Source organism: Canis lupus, chromosome 13, assembly GCF_011100685.1.
Source record: "Canis lupus familiaris isolate Mischka breed German Shepherd chromosome 13, alternate assembly UU_Cfam_GSD_1.0, whole genome shotgun sequence".
NCBI classification, from domain to species: domain Eukaryota; kingdom Metazoa; phylum Chordata; class Mammalia; order Carnivora; family Canidae; genus Canis; species Canis lupus.
In genome coordinates, this window is record NC_049234.1 from 14385827 (window position 1) to 14411969 (window position 26143).

The 26143-nt window shown below is 33.8% G+C and overlaps 1 long non-coding RNA gene across 3 annotated transcripts in view; it reads right to left on the reverse strand.

Moving 5' to 3' along the window:
- The window catches only part of LOC111098438, a 60141-nt gene extending 46478 nt beyond the window's left edge, over positions 1-13663 (reverse strand). For all 3 annotated transcript variants that reach the window (XR_005368276.1, XR_005368275.1, XR_005368274.1), the window contains exons 1-2: positions 13507-13663; positions 254-386 (exon numbers count right to left, since the gene is read on the reverse strand). This is a non-coding gene — a long non-coding RNA (uncharacterized LOC111098438). The remainder of the gene's footprint in view (positions 1-253; positions 387-13506) is intronic.
- Between the last annotated feature and the right edge of the window lie 12480 nt (positions 13664-26143).

Here is a 26143-nt window from a genome sequence, read left to right on the forward strand (position 1 = left end):
ACTTTAGGAGGTTTTAAATCCTTCCCTCTCCCCTTTTTTTTGGCATTCCTACTATAGATAGGTCTCTGGCTTGGCCTCCTGAATCAGGGGGCTGGTTTGACAAATGAGTGTAGCAGTAGTGATGCTGTGTGACATCTGAGGTCTTTTTGGCTGGATCATTCATACTTTGGTGTTAAGCTGTTATGGAAGAAATCCAGGTTTTGTGAAAATGCATTATTTTGAGGAAGCAAAAACACATGGAGAGTCCACTTACATTGTAATCAGCAGTAAAGGTCTTTAAGTCATCCCAGCCCAGGTACCATAAATGTGATGTATCTTTAAATCACTGCAGTTCTCAACCATTCAGCCATCCCAAGCTTTGAGCCCTCCAAGTTGATGTCAGAGATCTGAAACAGAGAGCAAATCATCCCATTGTGTCATGTCTGAATTTTCCACAAAGTTCATTTGTATAAAAATCAGTTGTTTAAGCTATCACATTTTGAGATAATTTGTTATGCAACAGTAACAGGTATATCATATAAATCTTGTTGCAATAATACCTCCTCAGATGGACTCCATCACCAAATTTCATTAAACATAATATTCATATCCATACTATTTATTATAGCCAAAGGCTGAAAATAGCTCAAATGTTCATCTATAATTGAATTAAATGTTGGTATATTTACACTGTGGAGTATTATACAGTAATTAGAATGGAAAACGTATACTTACATGCAAAATATCAACAAATTATCAAAAAATGTTGAACAAAGTAATTGATGCAAAAGAATACATTTTATGTGAATCCTTTTATTTAAAATAAAAAAAAAACAGTAAATTACTTCTTGTATAACTATTTATTGTAAAAATGACAAAAGGGCAGCTTCTGGCGTACTGGTAGTATTGCTATTTGGGTCTGGTTACAATTTGTACACTCTATGCATAGTATACAACAAGTTTAAATAGCTTTCAGCTATTTCTTATTTTTATAATATATTCTTTTTTTCTTTATAATATAATTTATTGAGAATTATCTGGTATTATTCAATTAATTTCATTTATGATTCCTTGTTACCCTCCTAGAATGCATTGACGGTAAGAATTATTCTGTCCTATTTATTTTTTTTATGTCTTTGTCAGTTGAATTGAATTAGTGTCAAACTATAAAATATTAATATTGTGTAATCTTTTGTAAATTATTTTTTAAGAATCTATTATATTATTTTATATCAATTTAGAAACATTTAAAAGGAAGAGCTAATTGGAGAGAATCATGGTAGATTCTGTAATTGAACTCAAGAGTATTTAACCTTTAAAATCATAAAAACATATTGTTAAAACTACCGTGTCACATCCCAATTAACAGAATTAAATCATTGTTTTATGCTAAAATTGCAAGTTTTAAATGTAATATCACAAATTGGAACATCTTCAGAGTAAAATAACTAGGAAACGAAAACAACTCCAAAACATATGTTGTGCAAAAGTACTGAAGGTTACCAACTCTCACTTATTATAACTCTATCTCCTGTTTTGTGCCTCTGTGGATTCTACTTTATTTAAACAGCATGACAGAGCTTTCTGTTCTCCTAAACAGAAAACTCATAGTGATTTATTAATTCAACCATTCATTAAAGACAAAATCTTCACCCAGGCACTTAGCACCTGAACTTTGATCTCTGTCTCCTCATGTCATGGAGTATCTTGGAGAGAATGCTGGATTCTGATTGGTTTCCTTCTGCCCTATATTCTTGAGGATTGCATTAGGCTATAATTTGGGACAAAATTAGGATTTACTTTGCTCATTTCCCTTTACTCAGCAATTAAAATTCTGTGATGTCTTTCCAAAAGTTTTTTAGTTGTTTGAAATACAGTAAGTCAGGTGCCCATTATTATTTTACAGTTGGATGCAGAATTATCACCGTAGTGTTAAAGGTGTAATTTTTGCATTTATATAATGTCTGTCTCTATCCTTAGACTGCAATAACCAGAATAGAGCCCTACCATTTTTAAAAAATAAAAACAAACAAACCAATAAAAACACTTGTTAACCCGCATCTTGCACACTGCCTGATATGTGGAAAGTAAATATATGTTGAATGAATGCTTTAAAATAAATGGCTTTATGTATCCAAAAGATTGCACTATTTCACACCATTATTCATTGAGTTATCACAGGCAAATATACTTAAAGAGGATGAGTAGTGTACCTAGTTACTCCATATATTTATTAGGTACTAAGACTCACCTTGCTACAAAGCAAATGAAAGTAATATATTTCTTGCCACATTTATATTTGTATTTAATTTCACAATAACCCTATGTAAAATTATTATACTGATAAGTGAGAGTCATAGAATTTGCCATTTGTCAAAATTTGTACAATTGATGAGTGTCAAGATCTTAATATTAAATTATTTCTTTTTGCTTCAGCACACTACCGAAATTATCTCCAACTACATTGGCATGATTTGGATCAAATATACCATTCATTGCTTGGTACTCTTCTTGTAAAAAAAAAAGTTATTTTTTTCACGTTCATGATTTCTTCAGACTAGTGTATTTTATGAATGTAAATGTATTAATTATATGAAATTATAATTATTTTTCCAACCATATTGCAACTCTTTGAATGGCAAGAATCATTCCATAATGCCCACATCCTTATATATGTGTGAAATATAAGTAGTTGCTATATTAACTGATTATATAACATTAGATTAGAATTGTTATACCATTCATTGTTGCTATATATATTTATGCAATAAAGGTATATCTTTGTATCTCATGTTTACCCACAACTAATAAAATTCCATCTGCCCCTTCAAAAAAAAAAAAAAAAAAAAAGAAACTGAAGGAAGAGAAATGAAACAGAAAAGAAAAAAGAAAAGAAAAAAGTCTGATATGCTTAAAACCAGAGAGATTTATAGGTATGCCATATATAAATACAATTCACATTCTTTTGGATCTTTTTAAGTTTTTACTTAAATTCCAGTTAGTTAACATACAGTGTCATATTAGTTTTAAATGTCCAATATAGTGATCTAATACTTTCATACATTTGGTGTTTATCACAAGTCTACTCCTTAATTTCCATAACCTATTTCACCCATTCCCCCCATCACCTTTTTTGGTTCTGATTATAGCATCTGTGCCATTTTCTTCTTCTGATCTAGACAGCTTTCATATTGTATCTGCAGAAAGCTCGTCTACTAGTGGGAACACTTTGCACCCTAGTGACTACTGTAATTGTATACCGGGAGGTTATTAATGTCTAAGGTAAGAAGACCTATCTCCAATGCTCCAAATAATACTTCTTTGCCTTCCTTCTTTGGCATTTATTATTACTGATGAAAATTCATGCTGAGCCAAGGTATGTGTGAGATTTTCTCTTCCCATATGATTGCTTGCTTATAAACTGGCCTTGCTACTATTGAATCAGACTTGTGGGAATTACAAAGATATACAATTTGGACTTAAACTAGGAATATAAATGCCTTCCATATAAACAGAAAGATAAGTGTCAATGTGCCATTCTGAACTATTCTTTTGTATATATTCAATTTCTTGGAGTAGTTTTTCTGACATAATCAAAAAATAGAGCAACATGATAATTTAAAACTGATAAAGATAGGTGAGTGGGACTTACTATGAATTTCTTCTCTTATTCAAATATTTCCTTATCTACAAAGCAAAGTTGGAAATATCATCCATCAGATTATCTCAAATTTTCCATATGATTTAATTAGTCTGTTAATGTAAACTTCTAAATGTGCATACTTCTATTTTTACAGGAAAGGCTTATATAAAAAAGAAGGTCTCTGTTTAAATTAACTAAAGTCTTTCATCAATCTCTGCCCAAATGTGCACAGGAGAACACTAAAACAAATAGCCTTTATGTGATAGTACCATGAATTCTGGGGAGAATCAATAAATATTCATTGCAATATTAATTGAGTCATTTGAAGTGAATACACATAGGGCACTTCCTGGGTGTCAGTTGCTTAAACTATTCATTTATTGTCAACCTAAGATAAAAAAAAATAGGCTTACAAGACAACTGCGAAACAGAAGCACAGTACAAGATGTAAATACTTGGACGTTCTTCAAGGCAAAATAAGTGTAACGTTTTGTAGATTCTTAAGCATGTGGGACTGACTTCAAGAAATCTATGTACTCTCTAAAACTGCATGTAAATATTTAGGTATAAGTAACAGCTGCATTTCTCCGAAAAGAGGTCCACTGCTTTTAAAAAGCCCTCAAATAAGGTCATATGTCATTATTCTATTTTATTAATTGTATAATGATCCCATAAAGGTCTATTTCATCAGCTTATATGTATGTCCCACATACAATAATGGATCAAAAATAGGATACTTGCATTGTTATTTCTCATCTAGAATAGGTGAATGGAGAAAGTCCTATTGTTTCCAAATCCATGTTTTCTAGTTATTGGAAAAACCTCATGTTGATTTAGTGTGCATACCATGAAAAATCGGATAGGTTATATACTTTGCAACATATGGAACTTGGGTAATACTGGGGAGAGTAAATAAAAAAAAAGAACACCAAAGCACTCTTGAAGTAAATAAATAAATATAGAAAATGAAAATCATCAGAAACATTATGGACAGGCTTAAAAGTATAATAAAACAAATACATAAAAGTGGCTTTTGGCAAGATGACATTTATTGAAAACAGATTTCATGTAAAGAAGGTATCATTTAACTTTAATTGGTTACAATAAAGAAAAGAGTTGAATAAGTGGAACTGAAAACTATATAAACATGTAATAACAGTATGAATAAACTCCTGAATTACTGCCTATGAGGAAGGAAAGGAACTCAGCAGCACCTCATTCAGAGGAATGAGGCAGTGTGAGATCTCTGATGCAGTGTTCTGCCTTGGGTAAAAAAGAGGAACTTCTACAGAGCTTCAGCAGAGGTTCAGCTAATATCAGGCAGAGCTGATGAAAAATGGTTTTAGGAAGAGGAAAAATTGTTCTTTTGATTATGAGCAATTGATTCCACAATTTGATCGTGTTTAGAGATTTGGGGCAGATTAGTTGTAAGAGTTACGGTCATGGGCGAGAGGGGTAGAAAGGAGCAGCTTCAGAGGCTAAGGGAATGTGAAAGCCACAGGGAATATCTCTTCTGGTTAATAGAGATTATGTGTCATCCCTCAACCGCCCCAACGTTTGTTCAGATCTGCTGCTGACAGCAATCTATAACTCAGTGAGAACTGTCATCATGTCTTCTGGTGATTTTTGTCTTTGCAGCTGCATTTCGATCATATCAGTGAGTGGCTAGAAGCATTCAAGTCTCTGGAGGAAAACTAATAATGGACAATAGAGAAAACAAGTGTTGACTTGATAATTACCAGAAAGTCCTGGACAAGACCTGTTAGCCAAGGTTCTGTTACTATTGGTATTTGATAAGAGAATAGTTCTTACCTCTACCCTGAGTCGGTAGAAGGGGAACTTAGATATCTATACATTTGCAAAAACTTCTTCATCCTCTTGATTTACCCAGAGAATCAAGATTAGAAGAAAAACTTCAAAATCTCATTTTAACAATAAAAATTCTTAAGGCAACATAATGGGATAATCATATCCTTAAAAATCAAGTCAAAAAAGACAAAAAAAAGTATAGAATTAGTGATTTCTGTCTTTTGGGGGTTTTATCCAAATGTCGGAGCTATAATACCACAGTCTGCTGCTTGGTCTAACGTTTGATCTAATCATCGGACTGACTCATGTAGATATTGCTGATTTAATGCTCATACAATGACTACTACGATGGGCTATATATTTTGTAATATATGGAACCCCAGCAATACTAGGGAAAGGAGATGAAGAAAATGCTGACCTGATGCTGACGACTTCTAGAGAAACTTGAGGTATGTTCAGTTTTAGATCTCCTATTGGTATAGAAATCCAGGAAGTGGTTGTATGGTATCTTTTTAACTGGAAAACATGAATGCCAAGATGGGTTTCCTGGAGTTCCACTGAACTGTGTGGTAAATAGTACATGATAAGTATTTTTCAGTGAGGCTCAAGATTGGTCTTACATTGCTGTTATGGTCAGTAAACCAGGACTCTGGGCCAAAGGTCATGCCTTGATTCCTGTGATTTATCCTAGGGAGAAGCCACTGGAACTTTCTGATGATATGTTTGGGGATACTATATTAAATGTCTACTGATTTATCCATATTTAGTTATATTTGAAATTGCAGAATGAAAGACAGAGGATGAGATCTCCAGTTGTGTGGTGTCTTCACATGGGGATAATCTGTGATGTTACTGTTGATCGGAAGGTTTTGAGAGCTGGAGAAAGGCAACTGAAGTTCCCTATTTAGTCTTGTAAGTTTCAGCTTCAGTGGTTAATGCACTCACTCAGTTTTCTCTGAGGACTTAGGTAAGAGACAGAGATATTTCTTGGTTAAAGGCAGAGCCTCATAGAATTTCTTTATTATTATTTCAAAAAAATGGATTTCTTTCTCAACATATTTCTCAATATTTCTATTGTCAGAACAGTTGCTTTAGGCAGGGAACACCTTTTGCCAACCAGAAAATAAGTAAACCGATAATGAATTTGAAAAACATAGGGAAGATTGTATCTGAATAAACCCATTTTAGATATTCAAAAGGCCTATAGGTTTTAACTCCTGTCCATGTCTAGCCTGTATAGTTTTCCCAGAACTTGAAAAATGAGAACTGCCCCAGGATCATTCTTTTCACTCTTACTGAAATTTCCCCATTAATGCTCATTTATGATGGTTCTCAATTGTTTTCTTTCCACAGTGGAAAGGAAGTAACATTGCAAGACATTGTCTTAGCATTTTAGGGTAGACCAAGTATTTGTCTTGTTGCCACCAAAGACCATCTGGTTGGAACAAACAATGTGATCTTTTCCTGTGTGGTATTAGAGAATCAAGTGCTTGAGATTAGAGTTGACTCAAGTCTCAATTGACTCTACTCAATGCCAGTAGTCAAGAGTTACTTTGCGCCTTGATTTTTGAACTTTGTGGATAGCATAAAGCTTGTATAGCATAGTAACCATCTAAATAAATGCCTTTTGTTTCTTGAATTTGCTTTATTTGCTTTACAGTATGTGCCTCCCACTTATGATGGCCAATGCCTTTGGAGGAAACATCTAGGAGGGCTTTTACATGATTATGATATTTAATAGAGGTAGCACCTGCAATTAAGAGGCTGTGTTGCTTTTTTTTTAAGATTTTATTTATTTATGAGAAACACAGAGAGGAGAGAGAGAGAGAGAGAGAGGCAGAGGCACAGGCAGAGGGAGAAGCAGGCTCCATGCAGGGAGCCCAATGCGGGACTCGATCCTGAGTCTCCAGGATCAGGCCCTGGGCTGAAGGTGGTGCTAAACCGCCGAGCCACTGGGCTGCCTGGCTATGTTGCTTCTAAAGCAGTATAAAATCATTACCTACTTGAAGAGATTATCTGATGTCTGTATAGACATTTCCTGTCTACTCTCTAGATAACTGATCATTTTAGTAAAAGCTACAATCTGACAAACCAGTGCAGATTTGGCCCCCAGAACCTGGATTTAAGCAATTTGAGTTGTTGTGCTTGCAAATTCAGATTAAAAACCTCTATATTCTGGATGCCTGGGTGGCTCAGAGGTTGAGTGTCTGCCTTTGGCTCAGGGTCTGATCCCGGAGTCCTGGGATCGAGTCCCACATCGGGCTCCTTGCAGGGAGCCTGCTTCTCCCTCTGCCTGTGTCTCTGACTCTTTCTCTGTGTGTCTCTTATGAATAAATAAAATCTTTTAAAAAATTAAAAATAAAATGAAAAAAATAAAAACTTCCATATTCAACCTTCAGGTAGAAGCAATCCAAAAGGAATTCTAAATCTGAGTTGTCTAAGTAGATTTCAAGCAGGTTTGAAGCCAAAAAATTCCCAGTGAGTGCATGAATATCCCAAGGTATACCATCCACTGCAAGAAGAAAATAATCTGTAGGGTTTAGAATCTTACAGCAATGGATATGAATATGTATAAAGATAAGAAGGATTTTGTAAGAGTTCAGTCTAGTAGAAGGAAATGTCTGCATGGTATGAGGGACAAAGAGGTTGTGTGGGGATGTTAAGAATTTACTTGTTAGAAGTCTTAGTTAACTTGGATGTTGCCACAATTATGCCTGAATAAGAGGATAGGCTTTTGCTGCAGGATCCAAAAACAATGGGTCTCTGATTTTTATTGTTCTGTTGAGATAGAACACAGAATCTCACCATGGTCTTTCATGTACCAATAGAAAGAAAGGTTCATGGCAATGTGGAAGCTCAAGAGTAAGGGAGTTTTAAAAGGGAGTGTTCTTTATTACAGAATGCAGCCTTTAATAAGTCTGTCCAGGGGCAAGACATAGTTTGTGAGAGTTTTTGTCAGGTCATGTATTGGGCTAGCTAATTCAAAAAAGTTAGGAATCCAATATCGGCAGCATCCAATGACCAGTATTCAAACAGTATTCTACAGAAGAATTATCCAAGGGGCTTTTGGTAATTAGCCAGAAAATTCAAGAATAACATTTAACCTTTGAAAAAGAAACACTCCAATACACATGGCAGGGGAGACAGACAGTGTCCGGTGGCAGTCCTTCAATAGTCTTGTTTTTTTTTTTTTGGTTTTTGTTTTTAAGATTTTATTTATTTATTCATGAGAGACAGAGAGAGAGAGAGAGAGAGAGAGAGGCAGAGATGCAGGCAGAGGGAGAAGCAGGCTCCATGCAGGGAGCCTGATGTGGGACTCAATCCAGAGTCTCCAGGATCAGGCCCTGGGCCAAAGGCAGAGCTAAACCGCTGAGCCACCCAGGCTGCCCCAATAGTCTTGTTTTTAAACAAGCCCTTCAGCAAAGGGCTAGCCAGATCAGCTGAGATCCTTAACAGTTCATGGTCTCTTGTATCTTGTTTCTTGGGCTCGGATGCTATCTTGTCAGATTTAAATTCTGAGACATTGGTAGGAAAGACATCAGATAGAAAATGATCAGTTTGAGACATTATTAAATTACAGTCTGGGGATAATTTTTCTGAATGTTCCAGAAAGAGGCTTTCTAGTCCATATTTAATAGTACTCTGCTGTATGCAAAATCAATCTATGCTGGGACGCCTGGGTGGCTCAGCAGTTGAACATCTGCCTTAGGCTCAAGATATGATCCTGGAGTTCTGGGATCAAGTCCCACATCGAGCTCTCTGCTAGGAGCCTGCTACTCTCTCTGCCTGTGTCTCTGCCTCTCTCCGTGTCTCTCATGAATAAATAAATAAGATCTTTTTAAAAAAATCAATCTATGCTAAAAACATTCAGCAAACAGAAAAGCATATCACTAGTGAAAAAGCCCAGAGGCAGGAAGTGGCTGAGACAAATGCTGAGTCCAAGGATCATTTGAGATTCTTACTTGTAAAATCTGTTCGCTACTCCAAGGACAAATGATGGAAAACCAATGACTCTTATGGTAGAAAGGCTAGACACAGTATCAAATAGAAACAGAACATTTTGTATTTGCAGTTGTGTTAAAATGTTTCCCTTTTTTTACTAAGGGAAATTGTAGGCTGACCAGGGCAACTAATACCTCATAGAGATGTTATTCTATCAAAGTTTGTCCTTTGTCTGCTTAGGGTCTGTCTTCCAAGTGAAGGCAGAATAATTGTTCTTTCAGTGACCATTGCCTTTATGAAAACTATAGGCATATTTGTCTTTCCTGATTTAGACATGGACATGCGTTCATGCAAATGCCTGATCAGAGGAGCTATTAATTTATGTCTAACGTTTCTTTCCTTCTATATCAAACTATGTTCAAAGTGCACAACAATCTCTTGATGTTTCAGGATTAAGACCATCCACAAAGAAGGTGAGTAGGCCAGTTGTAATATTTTCTCCTGAATGAGAGTGCCATAGTCTCTGAAGGTAGAAGTGAAATAGCCTTTAAAGTCTGAGCTTTGGGCAGCCCGGGTGGCTCAGTGGTTGAATGTCTGCCTTTGGCCCAGGGTGTGATTCTGGGGTCCCTGGATCGAGTCCCACATTGGGTTCCCTGTGTGGACCCTCTTCTCCCTCTGCCTGTGTCTCTGCCTCTCTGTGTCTCTCATGAATAAATAAATAAAATTTGTATTAAATAAATAAATAAATAAATAAATAAAATCTGGGCTTTTACATTCTTCCCCTTTATAGAATTGGATATTGATCAATTAATACCAACAGCAAAAATCTCAGCATCAGATACTAAAGGGTAGTCTTCTCTTTTATACTCTTTTTCTATTCATCCTTGGTCAAACTTTGATACATATATTTGATGTCACTTGGGTTTCAATCCATCCTGTCTTCCTTAACCAGCTTTTTCTCATAAATCTTGTGTCTTTAAGATGATGGATTCAAGACTTGTTATAAGCTGCTAGAAAAATCCTATACTCTATGAACTTTCATTCTTCCTCATGAGGGTTTGAAAAGTTGTCAATTAAATTATACAAATCTATTTTTAAGCAGGCTTTAATGTCATAAGACAAGCAAGGTAGGTCTCATGTCTGACAATAGTATAAGAGATCAAGAAGAGATACTTCCCAATGAAAGGGTGTGGTAGAGGAAGGGGGAGAGGGTCCATGAAAGTCCTGATACAAAGTGATGGTGTGGGAGGCAGACTTCTAGATGGTCCACATGACCTCTTGATGTGATTTCTGTGATTATTTTACATCACAAAAGGGATTTTGCAGATGTAGAGGTTGCTGATCACTTAACTTTAATATAGGGAGAGTATTAGGGTGGACCTAACCTAACTATATGAGCCCTTGAAAATAGATATGTTCTTAGACTAGTGACAGAAGAGACAATCAGAGACAATTGAAGCTTGAAAGAAAATTAATGTACTGCTGCTGGGTTGGAAATGGAAGGTATTTTAAGAAATGAATGTAGGTGGATCTTGGAAGTTGAGAACAGCTGATAGCCAGCAAGGAAATGGGGACTTCATTCCTCTAACCATAAGTAACAAATTCTACCTATCACTGAATAAGCTTGGGAGTGGCCTCTTCCCTTGAGCTTCCAAATTAAAGTGCAGTCTGGCAAATAACTTGACTTTGGCCTTGTGAGGTCATAAACAGAGGACCCAATGGAGCCCACATGGAATTCTTACTTACAGATAAATGATGTAATAAATGGATGTTGTATTAAGTTGATAAGTGTGTGTTATTTTGTTATGCAGTAATAGAAAATTAATATGAATAGAGAAGAAGTCAAGGCATAAAGGCCCTGATGTATGGCCAACCTAGAGTTGACTCACAAGAAGAAAAGGAGAATTTGAGTTCTGATTTTAGATTCTTCATATTTTTATTAGCTTTTTATAAGGAGGCTTTCAAGAAAGCAATTTTAGAATTTTTCTGTCATTTAGAAGCCTCTTGATATAAAAAACTAACTATGTTGCTCATGGAATAATTGTAGTCGTCGAACCCTTTAAATCTAAGATGTGACATGGGTGAATTACTTTAATCTCAAGGTCCTGAAGTGGCCACTGAGATTCTAAATTGTTGTTGATAAAATTCTATAATAGCTTCAATAGTTAGTGCATGACACCATAACATTTATACATGTAAGATGCTGGAGATTGGGAGTTTCATTTACTGACTGTTGATCATCTATACTAAAATAAAAAGAACAAAAAAGATATATAAGAAGGTTCCATTAATTTCAGTTCAACATCTCACTTCATAACAAGTGTTGATTAGTGAAAATAATTTAAATCAAGAGGCCTATTCCAAGAACTCTAAAGAGAAAGAGTCAAATTTAGGCGGTGTTCAACAGAAGAATGTAGAGCATTGGTTAGAAGCAAGATCTGAGAAAGAAAGATAACAAAGGTATAGGTCCTGTGTATTTTAGCTTTGAAGAAATGACTTTGGCTTAGAAGCAGCAGATCCAGCCACCTCCACGCCACACCAAAAGCTGTAGAAGCAACATTAACTGGAGAGCTTCTAGGCAAGCTTCTAGGCATCAGCTTTAGTTCCAAATATCATGGCTTGACCATAACCTTGGGAAATAAAGGTAGATTGTAGCCAGAGGGAGCAGCTGAAGCTCAGCCAGTTTCCATAATAGTTGTTGTAGGACTGTTTTCATAGAGGGGATGGACTATTTCTATAACTGGATAGATGTTGTTTTAGCCATTTGGGTTTAGCAAAATGGTGGAAGGTGGGGTGGAATAGTTGTGGGGCCCAAGGTTACCAAGACTCATCATGGAAATGTTAAAATCTGTTAGGATCTTTCATAAACAAAAAGTTTATACGCAGTCCAGTGAGAAAATTTTGTGAATAATTTACAAAAAATATATATCACAAGCACACTGACCAATACCAAACCTATCTGTTTCTTTCTGTCCCTTTCGACTATGTGAATAGACTAATATCTGGAATAAAGTTCATGAAATATTGAGGTTAGTTATTTTGACTTAAGTTAACATGAGACCAATTTGTCATTTTCCCCACTTAGTTTATATGTTATTTATTACTAAGCATTGATCATTATTACCAGTAATATTAAAATTATATTGATTATAATTATATTGAAGACTTAATATTTTATAAAATGATTCAGTCAGTAAATGATGCCTAATTATGTTATTTTGATTTTAGTTGTTCTTGTTAACTTTATCAGTTTTATGCATTTTAAAATATTTTTTCATTTACATTTTTTTGGCCTTTATTTCTACATTCTTTTAATGAAATCATTTTCATCAATGCTTTTGACAATAATGGAAAGTGAGAATTTTAGTTTTTCATAAGTAGAGGTTGCATAGAAATATGCAGAGCTTCTAAAATTGGTATACATCTTACATATATTCTAAAAGCACACATAACAGTATAATTCCATAATCCATTTCTGGGGGAAAATAGCAATATAGTCATAGGCTTCCCTTGATTACAATGGAACTCTTCTCTGATGTCCATAGGCATGAGGAATTAAAATGTCTAAAAAGAAACATAATTTTTACCCTTAAAGATAGATTTCCTCTAATGAATACTTATCCAATCTGAAGAATATATCTGTGTGTTGAATGCCTATTTAATGACAGTAAATGAGAAATGAATGATTATTTATAAAATATATTTAAAAAGCTATATATCAATGTTATCAATAGTTTTTGGTAGACTAAAATTATCAACTTTCAAAAATCTCCTTGTTAACTGAATTTTATAATTTTATATTATAAAAGTCATTGTTTTCATAAAAATAGTAAAATAAACAATAGATAAAATGAAAATAAGAGGGATTTGACTATTTGTAAATAGTTTACTTTCTGAATACATGAAAAGCCAAATGTACCTTCTCACCACTTTTGTTGAAAGTTAGTTTGCTTTATATCATTTTCTTTGTTGAACATTCATAATTCATAGATTTTTTTTTAACTCAGAGTTTTCAGAATCTTTAAGATAACAAAGGAGTGAAAATAAATGTTTGGCTGAAAATGAATTAAAAACAAAGGAAATAAAAATAGTGTGAAATATACAAAATTCTTAAAAAATGGCATGGTACTTACAAGATGAATTGAGAGAGGATTGCCTGGGTGGCACACTGGGTTGAGTTTCTGCCTTTTGGTTTCAGCTCAGGTCTGATCCCAGAATCCTGAGATTTGGCCCCAAATTGGGCTCCAAGCTCAGTGTGGAGTTTGTGTTTCTCTCCTTCTCCCTCTGTCTTCCCCCACTCTTCTCATTTTCTCTCTCCCCTCTCTAAAATATATAAAATAAATTTTTAAAAATAGACGAAGAGTTACAAGATCATGCTATGCTAAACACACACACACATTATACACACAGAATTAAAGAAAAAGTCATATTTTTTATAAAATTGTTCTATTTATGAAGTTGGTATTTTTACTCGAATTTAAAAATTAAAAAATGGTAAGCCTATTTCTTAAACCAAAGTGTAGACTAATGAAATTTTTAACATATTAATTATTTCTAGTAGTGTTAATTTCCTTCCAAGCACTTAATATTTGTTTAACCAGCCATCTTAGTATCTACATGAATAATTTAACATTAATTCAATATCAGTACGCTCAAAACGGACTAAATAATATATTAGCAACATTTCATGCTATCATTCCTACAACAGGATACTACAGATAAAATTAAGGCAAGAAACACACTGCGAGGGAAAATTCATAATAAAGAAGTTTTAAAATTTATTTTAAAATATTTTATTTATTTATTTGAGAGAGCCACATACCAGCTGGGTGAGGGGCAGAGGGACAAGCAGACTTCTAGCTGAGCATAGAACCCATCTCAGCTAGATCCCAGAATCCCAAGATTGTGACCTAAGTAGAAATCAAGAGCCAATTGCTTAACAAACTGAGCCACCCAGGTGCCCCAAGAAGCATTTGGATTTTGCTTTGATTTTAATGCTCTTTAATTTTCAGTAAACTACCCGAACTACTTGTTCTCATAGAGTGGGTAAATTGTATTTGACACACATGATGAATCTTTGACTCATAAAACAGGACACTTTCAGAATTCTCTATTTATGTCATTCAGATTATTAAAGGTGTTTTGGAAGTTATCTCTCCTAGCTTTCTTTTTGACTTAAAAACTTTCATTTTAGGGGATCCCTGGGTGGCGCAGCGGTTTAGCACCTGCCTTTGGCCCAGGGCGCGATCCTGGAGACCCGGGATCGAATTCCATGTCGGGCTCCCGGTGCATGGAGCCTGCTTCTCCCTCTGCCTATGTCAAAAAAAACCTTTCATTTTAGTAAGCTCTATTCTTTAATGTCAAAATAAGAAAGTTTTCTTTTTGAGATTTTATTTATTTATGAGAGACACGCAGAGAGAGAGACAGAGACAGAGACACAGGCAGAGGGAGAAGCAGGCTCCATGCAGGAAGCCCGATGTGGGACTCGACCCCAGGTCTCCAGGATCAGGCCCTGGGCTGAAGGCCACGCTAAACCGCTGAGCCACCTGGGCTGCCCAAAATAAGAAAGGTTTTAATGAATGATTATATAACTTTTTGGAAGAAAGGAAATAGTGAGATACTGGGTCATTTTTGTCCCATTACAAAAGAGCCCTTATCATTGCTGATAGGTGGGACAGAGACTACCTTGGATAATCAAAATCTTACTTAATAAGAAATCAATAGGCTGCCCGTCCTCTAGAGAGCTGGAAATACATGATGACAATTGGTATCAGGGATACTTCAGAGAATATTGTAGTTTAAGGGGCTACTTACATGTTATCAAAACTAAAGGAAGAATATCAGAAGTGGGATGTCTCACATATAACTTGTCTTTGTTGGTAGCGACTTTCAAAAATGTGAATGATCCAAAAACTTGTTCAGAAAAACTATTTCTAGCATATTTTCATCATTCACTGACTTTTATGCACACATAGTCATTAATGGAGCTTCACATATTTTCACATAGTTTTTTTTTTTAATCATCACAAGCATTTAGTTCTGATATGAACATAGATGTTCCCTATCGTAAAGCTGGGGACATGAACCAGAGAGACAAATTGCTGCAATGTCACTCCACCTACAACAAACAAACAAAAAGCTTGACTTCTAAAGCAGGCTTTTGCTTCTAGGCCTAATAGATTTAAACTGAATTAATATGACTCTTAGTATTCCTTTAATTGTCTGAAAATGAGCCAGATCTCTTCATTTCTTTTAATCTGGTGCTAAGTCATACTGTGGCTGGCATCATCAGCAGCAGCAAGGGATTGCAGAGCTTTTTGTTTTTTTGGGATTTTTTTCCCCTACTTTTTCAAAGTGCTGCTCATTAGCCACTTAGCCATACTCAAAGATCTTAATTATAGTTTTTTAAAATGTAAAACAACTTATGCAAGTATACACAACCAAACAAGGCATTCAAAAGCATTCCCATGAGCAAACTGATATGCCACTCACACAAGATTTTGTATTATTTTTTGGAAAACTAAAATCTCTGTAGGGGTATTTCTAATGTTTGTTGTAATGTTTCTGCCTAGGCAGTAAAAATATAAACTATGGATAGTTTATTTGCAGCTGAAGATATGCACCCACCCACCAATCCTTGCCACTCCAGAAAAAAAAAAAAAAAAAAAACTTAATTACTTACTTGCCATGCCAGATTCTTCTTAAAAAATGATTTTCTTTTCTAAAAAAAGTGTTTTAAAAGTGGTCTTTGATTCTCTTAAGACAAGTACAGTAGTACCAAGGAGACTTCTTTGGGGTGGAACATTGAACAAAGTTCTGGGACACTTTTTCTTCAGTAGAGCATTTTCACTTAGTTCTATAAATTATATGATGTTATTGGGAGGAAAGAAAGAATTCTATTGCTAAAATAAAGTTTGGAAAATTGTGTGATTGGCAAATAGTAAGTACTCAAAAATTCCAGTTGAATGAATGTGTGTTATTTTTAGATATAAAACATTAATGGCAAATTAGAAGAAAGATTGGAATAGAAAGTAGATACAAGAAGGCTATTTGTAGGAACTTACTGCAGTTGTCTAGGGAGAAATTATATCTGGTATAAGAAAATGGCAAAGGGAAGAAAAAAGGAATTTGAGAGTATTTTCCAGATGCAATGCCTACCATGGGTAGGAAGTTATTGCCTATGAGTTTAGTGAAGCTTGACTCTAAGTTGGATTTCAAACAAAAGAACCAAAAGAGTTATCTATTAGATGAAGAAGAAGCCAGAGGAGGAAAATTTGAATGCACTATGGGGAAAATAAGGATATGGAGGAAATGAAATCTAGGTAAAAGCAAGATATATATATCACCTGCTAACTCATTCGCTCTCTTTTGTTGTTGAATGTAAATAGAACTCACCAGAATCTAATGAACACTGGTATTTTACATATAGGGAAATAATTTCCAAGACGTTTTGTGCTTTTAATTGTGCACGTGGTTTAGAGACAGTATTATTTTTCTTGTATCAACCATGTCTTTTTCTAATTTAAATCTGTAATAAGATACATTGCATTTTTAAAAACCATGTCCAACATTGGACATAACAGAGATATTATATAATAATGATATATAAAGTAAGATGGTACTAAGGAACAGAAATTGGTTTTCAAAACACTTTAAAGTGTATTAATTTTTTTTAATTTCAAAATAGTTTTTATTACTGTAACACTGAAAAAGAGAGGAGATAAAATGAGATATAAACCAAATCAGGGGGATCCCTGGGTGGCTCAGTGGTTTAGCACCTGCCTTCCGCCCAGGGCATGACCCTGGAGTCCCGGGACGAATCCCAGGTTGGGCTTCCTGCATGGAGCCTGCTTCTCCCTCTGCCTGTGTCTCTGCCTCTCTCCTTCTCTCTCCCTCTCTCTGTGTCTCTCATGATTAAATAACAAAATAAAATCTTAAAAAAAAAAAAAGCCTTCCTTTAAAAAACAAACAAAACAAATCAGGATGAAATAGAAGAAATAGCATAAGAAATGTGTTGCTAAAATAAGAGAAAGGTTAGAAGTGCTAAAAAGAAGCATAATACCCATCAATTGTGGTATGAGTATTAGAGATGCTTCCATTTTATTTTTTGCAGTTTCCATTTTATTTTTAATTTTTTTAAAGATTTATTTATTTATTCATTCAGAGAGAGTGAGAGAGAGGCAGAGACACAGGCAGAGGGAGAAGCAGGCTCCATGCAGGAAACCCAATGTGGGACTCGATCCCGGGTCTCCAGGATCACACCCCCGGGCTGCAGGCGGTGCTAAACCGCTGCGCCACCGGGGCTGCCCTTTTTTTAATTTTGAACTATAAAGAGTGAGAGGTATAAGATCAATATTTACAAGAGACAAATAGAATGAGTAAATTTTTTTTTTTTACGAGTAAAAATTTTAAGGGTAAATTTTGAGAGTAAAAATGACATAAAACAATTTTTAAATTCAGATCCCCAGATGCGGTTCTATTATTGCCTGTATCTCCCTCTCTTTTTTTGTTATTGTGTTGTTAATACAGTTTTTTGGGTTTGCTTTTATCTTATTTGAAAATATTATTAAACTATGAGTAGGATTGAAATGGTTTTGAACAATGAAAACTGACATTTAACTCTTCTGGTGAGTTTCCAATCAGTTCAATCATTTAATTTAAAGGTACAGCATGGATAAGATCAGAATACAAGAAAATGTCGTGCTCTTGTGCAAGTTGAAGAAATGATTACTTAACACATCCTCTTATCCTCTCACTTTCTTCATCTCTTCAATTTCTCCCACTGGTTCTTTTAAAATTTTTACTTGTCCAGAATAAACAATAAATAAGTTATCATGCTTTCTCTGTATTCACTCTATTTGAATTATTCTGCTTTACAGTACCATTGTTTCTGTTATATCTTAATAATTGGTTAGACCCTTTTTTCCTACATAATCCAAATATTCCTCATTATATTTGATGACTTTATAGGAGAAAAATACAGGGTATTATGACAGACTCTTGTCCATTGGTGTCCATCAAAATAACATCTAGAAATAATTATCTGATCATTTTAAATAGGAGCAGTCCAGTGGGACTAAGTATGGCACTTTGCCATCTAGAATCATATGGTTCTCTGAGAACACTGCCATCTTGTGGTTAGTCTCTTAAAACGATTAGTGCATGTCTGTGTAGGCTGCAAAACTCTTAGGTCATTACCAGTAAGCACTAACTTTCATTTAAATGGCCAAAAGCTTTAGAATTTTTGAGTAAATTACTTATTACTCATCAGAAATTTTAAAATTCCAGTGCTAAAGAGAGTAACAAAGACAGACAAAAGACATTTTCTTCAGGACACAGCTAGTTATTTAAATGCAGTCTAAATGAGTAGAATATAGCTAGAATACATATGTACCTAAACATGAAGATAGTAGATTTCTACCACCTGTGCAATAATAATAATAGCGAATATCTACTTGGTGCTTTAAAAAATTCTAAGTTCTGATATAAACTTAGAAGGTGAGCATGCTCATTCTCTCTCCCTCTCATGCACATACAAATATATTCACAATATATGCTATATGTTAATGTAGCATTATATATGTTATATATAATATTCTATGGATATAGTGTCATTAGAAGATATGATTAGAGTATTTCTTTGAAATTCTCATACATATATTTAATTGGAGGTTAATATACAAAATATATGAAGAATTTATACAATTTAAGATTTAAAAAAGAATAATCCAATTAAAATTTGACAGAGGATTTGAATAGACATTTTTTTCAAAGAAGACATTCAAATAACCAACAGACACATGAAAAGAATTTTCAACATCACTAATCATAGGGAAATACAAACCAAAACAAGGAGATATCACCCTACATCTGTCAGAATGGCTAAAATCAAAACCACAAGAAATAACAAGTGTTGATGAGCATGTAGAGAAAAAGGAACACGCACACACTGCTGAGAATGCAAAGTGGTGCAGTCATTGTGGGAAACAGTACAGAGGTTCCTCAAAAAATTAAAAATGAAATATGATTCAGTAATTCCACTACTGGGCATTTACTAAAGAAAATGAAAATACTAAATTAAAAAGATATATGCACTCCTATGTTTATTGCATCATTATTTACAATAGCCAAGATATGAATGCAACCAAAGCATCTACACGTAAATGAAAGGATAAGAAAGATGTGTATATATACAAAAGAATATTACTCAGCCATCAAAAAGAATGAAATCTTGTCATTTGTAACAGTATAGGTAGACCTAGAGGGCATTATGCTAAGTGAAATTAGGCAATATGAGAAAGACAAATACCATGTGATCGCACTCATATGTGGAGTTTAAGAAACAAAACAAATGAATAAACAAAAAAAAGACATGAACAAAAGCACACACTCTTAAAAACAGAGAACAAACAGGTAGTTCCAGAGGAGAAGTGGCTAAGGGATGGCTGAAATATATTTTAAAGTTACTTATGCACACATATATGAAAATAACGGGATATTTGCACTTATCTGGAATAACTTAAATAATATAAGGATAATGGTTCTCCTACTCTTGCTTTTCAGTTTACCTTCTCAAAAATGACAACTTTTATAATGTCATGGTATACTTCTAAAGTAATATATAACCATATATGTGCATGTGTCTATATATAATATGTATGTATGTGTGTGTAGGTTCATGCATGTGAATATTATATAGGAACACACCCACATATTTACTTTTTTTATATATATACTGACTTTCACCTTCTAGCTTCATGATCTTGGGCTATATACGTAATATTTCCATGCCTCCGCTTCCTTTTTTGGCAAGAAGATACTAGTACTGATACCTACCTCATGGGACTATTGGAATAGTTAAGTAATAAAATTTATTTTTAGTTCTTATCTTATTTCCTGGCATTCAATGTTCTTAAATTGGTAGATTCACTTTTGCTGCTATTATTATCATTATTATCATTGAATTTATTATTACTTTACTTACAATTATAATAGAAAAGGAAGTTTTTCAAGTAATTTTCTCACATTCATTCCAGTATAGGAAACATATCAGAGAACTATCTATTTTATTAAAAAGACTTTTCCATGTATATATATATTAGCACATTAATTCTAGAAAGTGAGGCACACCAATGTTTGAAAAATCTTATAAATATTTTCTTAATTATGGAGAACTGAAAACATTTATTATTTGTCAATGATATTTCAAAGATATTTTTTCAAATATTGTGTTTTAGATCATAAAACAATATTGATTTTAACTGATCATTACTTTAAATAGTATCATTTATTTCTGCTTATGACTATATCTTTTTAACGTTTACCTTTAACAAAGATAGTAAAAGATTTGGAAGTTACTATAATGCTCATCTCTTTATAAAATGTAATATGTTGATGGTAATCAGTGATTATACAAAACCTTGAAATAATTTTCTGACAGTGCTTTCTTTCTTTTACTTTAGTGTTAACTATCTCTAATTTTATGAGATGTTTTTATTTCTGATGTCAGCAAATGTGTCATTGCAAATCTCACTAGGGATGCCAGAGCTTGCCAAGAGGACACATTAATTTCTGGGAATCAAATCAAGGTCTTCCTAAGGTTATCAGAAATTGCTAACAACCAGAAAATGGTGCAGTGTCTATATGTATGTCCGCACTTCTGATTTTAAATAGGTTTTAATTAAATCTTGTTTCAGTGAATCTTACTTAAACTCCATGACCAAACTCTTGTATAATTGGCCAATCAGAAACAAGCTTTCAATTCCATAATCTAGCATTTTCCCAGTGCACAAGTTTCTAAGTGTGTAGTTATCTTGCTATTTGGGCATAATAACCTAGGATACTCAAAGCATGAAATTTCAACATAAATTTGAATAGTTAATATTCAATGTTTAATAATATGCCTTGAAATAGAAGAACATTTTAAAAAGCAGAGTTTATTCTTTTCATATAATTCAAAATTAAACATAGAATTGATTCTATGAGCTTTCCCATTAACGCCCTGTGTAGTGACGTCACCTTAAACAAGTATCAAAGGTGATCCCAAAAAATAAAATGCAAGATTTTCTTTAACTTATAAAAGCAAATTATAATTTTCAAATTTAGTTTACATATGTATTATTTTTACCATTCCAAAAGGCAGCGACCTTTATGGTCACAAATATTTGTATTTTCAGGGAAAACTGTTTTAAGGAGAGTTAATACTCAAGCTTTTAATTCCAGTTCTGAAAATTGTCAAACTACTATGAAAATTAATCTTGATGGCATACTTCCCCATCTTATCCATTTCTTGGTGTTTTAAATATAAAATTAATATAAAATAGTGTTTTCCAATTCAAACTGATATATATTCATATTTATTATTTGGTGCTATTTTAACAAACTTTATATTAATCTGGAAGTGGATTGCTCCTCACACATGTTATAAAGATAATGAATGACCATGCACAAAACAAACATCACATCTAGTTCACACAATCTCATTGCAATGATTCAGCAGCCATATTAGAATATTACCTCTTGAGTGGCCCTGGCTGATTGTCAGGATTTTCCACTGAACCTTCTGCAGAGTGGAAGCCTTTCATTAATTCTCATAGAATTCAAGGTGAAAAACAAAAAATAAGGTGTATCTGCTCTTTCACTGAGGAAGTTCTGATATATGGAAAGAAAACAAGTCAAACCAACATGTGGAAAACAGCTAAATAGAACAGAAACATTTGTGGTCTTGTGTACATAATCTTTTCTCATCTGATTCCCAGTTACATGGGAATATTTTATAGCCACTTAATTATCTTTCAAGTGATTGAAAATTATGAATACTAAAACAAAAATAATTTTCCTCAAACTATTAGATGACTTTGGAAATAGCCTTAAACTATTTCTGATGAATGTTTCAGATAGTAAAGTTGCTTATGAAAGGATCTATAAACAGGTAGCATACTTAGGGATAAATATTTGGCATCCTAATTCTATTAATCATCTGATCTATCCACTCAACAAGATCTATCCAAGATTATTTCTTCTACAGGAAACTTGACAACAAAAATTAATGACATAAATTTAAGTTATTAGAAAGAAGGTCCTTTTTCATCACCTGTCTATAAATGCAGGTTATATAACTAAGCCATTTGAATACCATCTGTGTTCTATATCTATCTGAAGGGGTTTGCCTTTTGATGACATTAGCGAATGAGTTGCTGAACAGACAAAAGAGGAAAAAGAGAAAAGGAGGAAAAATTGCAGGAAATATCTCAAAGTCAAGATCCAAGTAATCTACTCCAAATCATGTCCTTTAATACACTGCCTTGTCTCTTAAGCCTTTAACTGTGACATTCCAATCAAAATGAGAATATCATATTTCTTAGGATAAAGTCCTATATACCTTGTGAAACAGTAATCTGATTCTCACTTCTTCAGTAGAAAAAGAGGTCTGAAATATATAATCGTGAGAGTGCATATGTTTTACTTCAAAGGCAAGCAAGATTAAACATCAAAACTATTTTTAAAGAATTGTCAAATATTCTAAGACCCTTTTGTCTTCATTGCCTCTTCCTTTTCTCCTGTACCCCTTATTTCCTATATGCCCATCCAAAAATGACTGCATTCATACATAAGTATGATGTATGCTTATCATCATACAAGGAAAATTAACTGCCAGAAGTACATTCTTAAAATTTATATGGTGCCTTAATTATCAGAGAATAATTGGTCAAGAATATGAAGTCTAAGGAAGCCTGGGTGGTGCAGCCTGTTGAGCTTCAGACTTGTAGTTTCCTCTCAAGTTATGATCTCAAGGTGTTGAAATGGAGACTTGCCTCAGGCTCTGAGTTCAGTGGGTAGAGTCTACTTGAGATTCTCTTTCCTTCTGCCTCTCCTGTTCCTGCTTTCTTACAAAATGTACCAGCTTTACCACATACCTGCAAGAAGCAGGATCCTGAAAGGCATTGCTAGTTGGGCAATGTTGTTACATTGTTATGTAACATTGGACAGTTTGTGGGCAGCAGGATTTTTTTTTTAAGTATAAAAAGGAAAGGATCCTGTTGATTCACCTCAAAGCAAATAACTCAGATAAATCCTAACAAAGAATAGGTTTCAGACTAAAATCCTCAAATACACACAATTTCAAATAATGGAACATTTCATCAATCTATGGCTCACATTACAAGCAGAATTTTTTATTTTTAGTGAATTCATTTTCTCTTTATTATCAGTGTCTAATACTATGCTTTTCTGAGACAATTTTATCAAGTAACATCAAATATTATTTTTTTTATTTTATATTTAGTTTAGGATATCTTTTTATGTCTTTGCCATCATTTAACAACTGGCCTCTTTGGTGAAAAGACAATAATAGTGCTCATTTCTAGAAATAAATTTATCCATGATTCTTTCTTTGGCAAAACTCCCAACTACTTACAATTGGTATCTGGGAGTCATCAATCTGTTTGTATTATATCATCTCAAACAGAAATGGTCATTTGAATGTGAACCCAGTTCAGGAGCATACCTACCCTTTGTCCATAAATATTAATACATATATGGATATATATTATGTGCTTAAGTATATAGTGACAAATGAGATAAAGTCTGTGTTTAAAGGGCTCACAATACCCTGGAAGAGGACAGCCATGTATAAATTAAACAATATGGGCTCTAGAAGAGCTGTGTGATCGATGTATGGAAGCAAGAAGAAGGATAGCCTAAAGTTCTCTTGGTAGGAGGAATGTAAAAGGTTTGGGGATAGTATCTTCAATTGGTCATAAAGTATTAATATAAGTGCATTGCATTCAAGGAAGTGGGCTGTTTTTAGAGGCCACCCCATGTTCAAAGACAAATAGATGTAAAGGAGTATTGTAGGTTTAGGGAAGAGCAAGACATTTTGTTTGACAGAGCACAATGAGCTTTACAGTTCATTTCAAATTGTTTAAGCTCTCTCAGCCTTAGTTTCTGCAATTACATTAATTAGAATAATTCCTGAACTCATATCTTATTTTTGACAAGTACAAATGACATATGTACCACAGCATACAACCTGTCTTAATAAATGACAGCTATGTATATTACCATTATATAAGTACAAAGTAACAATTTTCTCTGATGAGGAAAATGTAAAAGGAAGTGTAATCTTTATATTTAATCATCTTAACAATCTGTCCTAGTCATGTTGATCACTTTTACATTTACATAGATTGAAACAAAAGTTGTGGTATAAGTTGATGAAGATGGCCTAATGACGTGCACAGCCTGACTAAAGTTCAGTCAAGTTTCTTCCTGACTTTAAGCCATGACTTCTCTTTTCTAGGAGCATGTACTTTAGAGATCATTTAATTGTAAATATTTCCTCTGCTTCTTTGGGATGTAACCCTTTTGAAAATCTTGCCTGTTTTCTAACCCACTAAAGCCTTACCCAAGGACCTAGGAACCATCTCTTATATATAACCATCAATGAAGATGACACTCCTGTCTTCCAGTTTCTGTGAGAAGATAGGAGCCTAACTTCTGCAGATTCCTGGCTCCAAACTGTGAAACTACCTCTCTCTTGCAAAAATAGGAGAGGCTTACTTTTCATTGGATAAAGCCAGTTAGTAAACACAGATAGCCTAGAAACCCCACTTCAGCTCAGAAGAACTCTCCAATGCATTCTTTCAGGGAAGCTGAATTCAGACCAAGCTCTGGTAACTCTGTCCTATTTCAATAACCTTGAAAAAAGTCACCCTTGCCTGTTTAACTTTGGGCCAATTTTGCCTTTGACAAAGTGAATGAGGTCTCATCACTTACAGTAGAAATCAACAAATAATTTATAAAATTAGAAAAAAAAAGATGGAAATGTGTTATTGGTTGTATAGAAATACGTGTTGGGAGAAACTGAAGTTGGGTAAGTAATTGTCATTAGGGAAACAGAATAAGAAAGTGGGGAAATCTGGAGCAGAACACAGGAAGTTTTTTTTTTATAAGCCTTGTAGTACCATTTTTATTTATAAATTATGAACATATATTACATGTTGAATTCTTTTAAAATTAAATTTTAAAGACACCAAAGCAAAAATTTCAGTTAATTAAGCACACAGGAAATTAAATTAAAATAACCTCATAAAATTTAACATATATGATCGTTAAATTTGCAGCAATACTTTTTTGCTTATGCATGCTGCTCTATACATACTTTCTAGTTTATTTCTTTAAAACAAAACTCCCAATAATAACAATGACATCAATTATAATATTGTGCATTTTATAGTACTTTTTATTTTTTAATGTACTTTCCATGTAAAATTTCATTATAATTGTATTGGTTATCTCCTTCACTAAGATACACATGACCTTAATGATGTAATTTTGTAATAACTCTTGCCATCTTGAATCTCCAACTCTATTTAAGATTATCTTATTAATCTTGCCTTTTTTTTGTTACAATGTGTAACTTTAGATTTAATTAGTCAGTTAAAAAAAATCTGAGACTGTATTTGGGATTATGCTTAATCAGTCTGAGACAATTAGCATCTTTAAAATACTGAGTCTCCCAATCCATGATTGTTATGCTTTTCTGTTTACTTATTGTATCTTTAATTTGTTTCAGTGTTTGATAGTTGATTTTAACTATAAAGGAGTGAAGTAAGTCAGTCGGAGAAGGACAAACAATATATGTTCTCATTCATTTGGGGAATATAAATAATAGTGAAAGGGAATATAAGGGAAGGGAGAAGAAATGTGTGGGAAATATCAGAAAGGGAGACAGAACGTAAAGACTGCTAACTCTGGGAAACGAACTAG